Source organism: Vulpes vulpes, chromosome 7 (assembly GCF_048418805.1).
Source record: "Vulpes vulpes isolate BD-2025 chromosome 7, VulVul3, whole genome shotgun sequence".
In the NCBI taxonomy this organism is placed as follows: Eukaryota; Metazoa; Chordata; class Mammalia; order Carnivora; family Canidae; genus Vulpes; species Vulpes vulpes.
In genome coordinates, this window is record NC_132786.1 from 76,758,771 (window position 1) to 76,764,770 (window position 6,000).

Genomic DNA, 6,000 nt, shown 5'->3' on the forward strand with positions numbered 1-6,000 from the left:
GTGGTCAAGGGAGGAGGTTGGGGTGTGGAATGGGGGAGGGGGAATGTTGAAAGCTAATCTTACTTGGCTTAAGTCATGTCCCCAGTTTGGAAGGGATGGACAAGGACAAAGCCAAAAGCCCAGAGTCCACTAGTGCAACCCTCCCCAGAGGTTTGGTCTTTCTGGAACCTGGCCATGACCTCCCCTGGTAGCTGGTTCTGAATAGTAAGAAGTGGTATCATGGAGTTTCTTTAACTGATAAGAGCCATCCACACTATTCAGTAAAAAAACAGCAACAAAAGTATTGGCAGCTAACATTTACTGTGAGTGTTTCTCTGTGCCAAGCAGCATTCTAAGTTAATTCTAAGTCCTTTTAAGGAAATCAATTCCTTTGATCTTAACAACGTCTTATTTTATCCTCATCTTACAGATGAGGAAGCTGAGACACAGAGAAGTTAAGTAACTTTCCCAAGATATGCTGATTATAAACTGCGGAGCCAGATTTCAAATCCAGGAAATTGGCTACAGAGCCTAGACTTAAAAATGCACTGTCTTTCTTTAACAAGGCTAAATTCCATAGTACCAATTTTTTCTTTAAATTATAAATATAGATTTGATGAAGGCTTGAGAAGAATTAAATAAACAGAAGGCATATGGTGTTTACAATTACCAATTGTGAAAAGCATTTATTATGGAAAATTCCAAAACTGGTTATTAAGAGACTATTAAGGGCAGCTCTTGCAAATCCTGCCAAGAAAATTCTAAAAACTTAGAAATCAAAGAAGAGTTCTACAGAGAAAAGTAAGCTGTAATGAAACCAAAAAAATGGGGCTAAGAAGCTGACCTCTTTTTAAACAGTACAAGGAATCTGCAGAGTAACAACTAATGAGCCTAGATTCCAAGGCTTCTTTCTCAGTTCTATGGGGAGCTCTGTCACCGCTGACCCTGCTAACATGTGCTACTCACTCAGGTTCCCTGGAAATAATTTGCCCTAGAAGATCAGAGCATGTAAAGACTCTCATCTCACTTCTTAGATGAATTTTGTGAGTCACCAGAGAGTTAGGAGTGCAGATTCCACAAACAAAATCTGTTTGTAAAACAAGGTGATCCATTCTGAGTATGTTTCTCCCAGGTAAGCGAAGTTGTAGTAAAAACTTTTCATTGAAAAGGGTGCCTGTGGCTCAGTCAGTTAAGCATCTTGGGGTCCTGGGATCGAGCCCCAGGTCAGACTCGCTGACCCCTCCCTCTCTGTTCCTCCCTCTCTGTTCCTCCTCCCTGTTCATGTTCTCTCTCTCTCTCTCAAACAAACAAACAAACAAACAAAAATCATTGAAAAATATCACTATCATTTTCTCAAGTTAGTTGGCAACATAAATCTGGAAGGATATTTCAAGAAGAGGTTGTGAACCTATGTTGTAGGATTGTTACAGTTATCACCATGCTTTATGGCCTGAATTGTGTGCCCCCCAACATACAAATTCATACATTGACTCAATTGTGGGAAAAAAATTTTGCCCTTAAGACTACAGTTTATTTTATAGAATCTTTAGAGTTTTGTCACTTGTCTGTGTGGTTGTCTTTTTTTTTTTTTTTTTTTTTTTTTTTTGACTCATTCAATAAAAATTTGAAGCCTGTATTATGGTGAGAACTGTGTAAAATCCTAGGGGATAATGGAAAGTGAGACTAATATAATCACTGATTCATTTAATCATATTGAAGAAGCAGTTTGCAATGTGGTCAAATGTGTCCCTCAAAATTAAAATGCCTAGCTTTTAATTAGCTATGTGGCCTTGAACATGTAACTAAAGTTCTCACTGCTTCAGTTTACCTTTTTTTTTTTTTTTAATAGAAACTAAGACCTATTTTATAGCAGGATTTTCTTTTTAACAGATTAAATAAAATAGCACATGCACAATATCTGGCAATAGTAAGCATTTGATAGATGTTATCTTTTATTATTGTGGTTGTTATTATTACTATTTCTTGTAATAATAGTCATTCTACCACTAACAGAAATTCCAAAAGAGATACCATAAAACTACCACACTCTTTTTTTTTTAAATCCCTCCTTATCCATTTAAGTAACACAGAAGTGTTGAAGGAGATTCGTGAGACTTCCTAGAGGGGGTATCTCCCTGAGAAGGCCTCACCCTTCTTCAGAGGAGTGACAGGCTGTGCTAAGAGAAGCCACAAGAGCAAGGGAGGGCCAGTGTTTCTTCCTTCCCTTTAGCTTAAAGAGAGCAGGCTTCCTGGGAACCACTTGGAGAGTTTATAACTTGTTGCCTGCAATTGAGAGACACTGTGATGTCTGGCAATTGCTTGGCACGTGCCCTGGGGAGGGAAAAATAAAGAAGAGCATTTAGGAAGTAACTACGCTCCCACCAGGGGTGCAGGCAAGGAATGAGAGATTATTCCCAGTGGACTACCATTTCAAATTCTGTAAGATGGCAACCTGGAGGGTGATGGGGACTTCAACAGGGAGAAGGCATGTACAAAATATGCTCCTAGAGACTCTGGCTGAGGGAGTGGTGGCCTGCCAAAGAAAAGGCCACTAAAGAAAGATCCAGGTTTAGACATCTAGAGCCAGAGAATAAGCTAGTGTATGCCAGGTTCGGCATACACCAGTCAAGCAAGAACTCAACAGACCTGCTCCCTGCTTTCTCCTCCCTCCTCTAACCCATCCCTGGTGCCTCTGACACAGAGGGGAAAGAGTGAAAACACTGTAGTGATATCTCGTACCCTCTCTCCCATCAAAGGCACACAGCCAACCAACTGCAGACCCCAGAAGGAGCAGGAAAAGGAGATAAAGTGATCTTGATGGAAGAGTGAAATGTCAATCCAAATCTTTGTATACTAGATTTATGGCTTGACAGAACACTTTGTACCTTAAAATGACCATAATTCTGTGCTTACATTTTCTTATCTTTACTGAGAATGAAAGAAAAAAAAAAAAAAAAAAAAGAATGAACATGAAGGTCATGCACCTGCTCAGTTTTCAACTGTTGTCAAGAGAAAAGTCTTCTGGTGAGTAAATTGTAAAGGGGCAGTCAGAGACAAAAGTCACTTTTCATTATGGTTATTGCCCAAATACGATGCTTCTTCAATGTATCCTATACAATTATCAAAACCTCCATGATAGGCACTGTGCTAAATACCACATTACTACCACTACACAATATTGAGGAATGTCTATGAGCTTGGTGCTGTACTAAGTTCTTTACATAAATAATCTCAATTACTCATCCTAGCAACTTTAGGAAGGGCGTACCATTATCACACCCATTTGTTTGATTAGGACAATGAAGTGCAGACATGTTAAGCAATGTTCACAAGGCCATCTAGTAAATTAAGTGGTCAGCCAGGATTTTTTCTCATTTCTCTAGTGGCGTCATATCTTTATTGTTTTCCACAGACATTATTCTCTGTACTATTAAAGTTTTCTTAGTAAGATTAGTGTCAATTTACTGGAGGGCTCACTTGCTTATTGCTTTGATTTTATTTATTTATTTTTAAAGGTTTTATTTATTTATTTATTCCTAAGAGACACAGAGAGAAAGGCAGAGACATAGGCAGAGGGAGAAGCAGGCTCCCCACAGGGAGGACGATGTGGGACTGGATCCAAGGACCCCAGGATCATGATCTGAGCCAAAGACAGATGCTCAATCGCTGTGCCCCAAAGTGTGCCTTAGTAATCATCTTCTAGCAGTTTACCATCATGTGTCTAGAAGTTGTCCCATAAAACTTGATTCCATTTTATCAGGGAGCACAATGCTTTAATAGGCAAATTTGAATCTAGGTTATAATAAATCCTCAGTGGATTTAAAAAAAGACAGGTTTCTTTTTAAAAAAAGATTTTATTTATTTATTCATGAGAGACACAGAGAGAGAGAGCGAGAGAGAGGCAGAGACATAGGCAGAGGGAGAAGCAGGCCCCATGCAGGGAGCCTGATGTGGGACGCGATGTGGGATGCAATGTGGGATTCAACGTGGGACTCCAGGATCACGCCTCAAGCCCAAGCAGATGCTTAACCACTGGGCTACTCAGGTATCCCTAAAAAAGACAGGTTTAAAGTTGAATGTCGAGAGAATTCCATTCCATCTAAAAGTAAGGCCAATAAAAGTTTTCTCTCACCGACAGGGCATGTGTGGTGCAGAGTTCAAACAAGGAACTCGGACTCCACCTAGTAACAATTAAGACAACTGAGTAAAAATCTATTAAATGGAAACCACAGGAACCATGACTTACATATGCCATGCGAATAAATAACTTTATATCACTATATAATCACTGTGTGCCAGATATAATTACTAATACAAAACAAGCCCATAAGGCAAATGTAGAGAAACATGTGTCCAAGAAAGATCCACTTGACAGGACTAGAATTCAGTGGTAATTTCCTTACATTGACATACAACTCTTCAACCCAAATGACAAGCTAGGCACCTTTAATTGTGTATTCAAATAGCAAATTGCACCTTCATCACCGGCAGGTTGTAGCCATTAATAATGAAAAATGTGTCTGGATTATATAAATATGTTCCACATACCATTTTTAGGCCTGATAGAAGGATTCTTTTTCTATAATACAAAGAATGAAAAGAATGAAAGCTGAAAACTTACATATTTAGTTTCAGGAATTAAAGAACAAGCAGAGAATAATTCATGAATTCATAAATCATTCATTCTTATTGCAACTATTATCTGACCATCAATATATTAGAGAAGTAATATGTTTACTTACGTGTTACAATTTTATTAAGTCACTAAAATTATGTGCCTACCACTTGGGGTGCAATCTATATTATTGTTTTCTGCTATAGATTTTCATTTAGCCTTTGGATAGAATCCATAGTCACAAAGTGCTTTGTAGTTGTTTGTATTTCTTTTTAGTGGCAATACTCTAAGGCTACTTACAATATTGAATGAGAAACCAATTCTCTGGTTTTAAAGCAGGCTCAGGAAAGCTAGGGGAGAGAACATTTATTTTTTCTTCTGTGCTCACAATATCTGAAATCCATATCTCGTCTGGCTAAAAAAAAACAAAACGGAAAACAAAAACAAAAACAAAACCCTTCTATTCTGTTAGGTCAATACTTTTTAAATTATTTATAAAGGTTTAAAGAAAAGAGCTTTACATATGTTTTAGTATTGTGAATATGAAGTCAATGGTCTGGATTCTATGATCAGCAGTTTCTTGACTCATATTCTCTGAGGTTTATCAAAACATGATTTTACACGCTCAATCCCCTTAGGATTAGTAGACAGAGCAGACAGTAACCCCTTTAGGAAACTGCCTTCATTTAGTTAATAATGTGGATGATATTCATGCTGCTATATTGCAGCACTAATAGAAACAGATGTGTCCACAAAGTTCTCTAGCAAAGAACAAGCTTGCCTTGCTATGAGCCAAAGTTCATCACAACCTGTTGCCAAGCAAAGGAAAAGCAAAAGCAAACTCTGTCGTCAGAGATTCTGAAAGCCAGACTTGTTTTGCTCAGGTTCTGTTGCAGGTCTTCCTAGAACTGACCAATGGAAGCCTACTACCGGCACCACCCTGGGCTCTTTGCAAATACCTGGTGAGGCCTTCAGGATCATCTGTCTGACTTCTTTTGCATGTGAAGATATGAAGCTCAGACATAGCTGTTTTCTGAACTTTCTTCATTCTGGTATAGCATACTGAAACACTAAACAATTCACAATGCCTACTTTCCTTTGCCAATTTCACATATCATTGTCACTCTTAGCACTGAAATGTAACTTTTATTGTAAATTATTGAAAGAAAGTTGTTTATCCCTGCCACCTCCTAAAGAATTAGACTAATACAGGTAGATTCCCTTTCTTAAAGGTCAGATTAATTGCATTACATTATAATTTATAGGTCTTAGTGTCACAGGCAGTTAAAACATTTTTTTGCTTTTGCTTTTCTCTCTGTGTCTCTCATGAACAAATACAATTTAAAAAATAATAATAAGTAGGGGCTATTTATTTTGTTCTGACTATAGATTTAAATTGGTTGTTT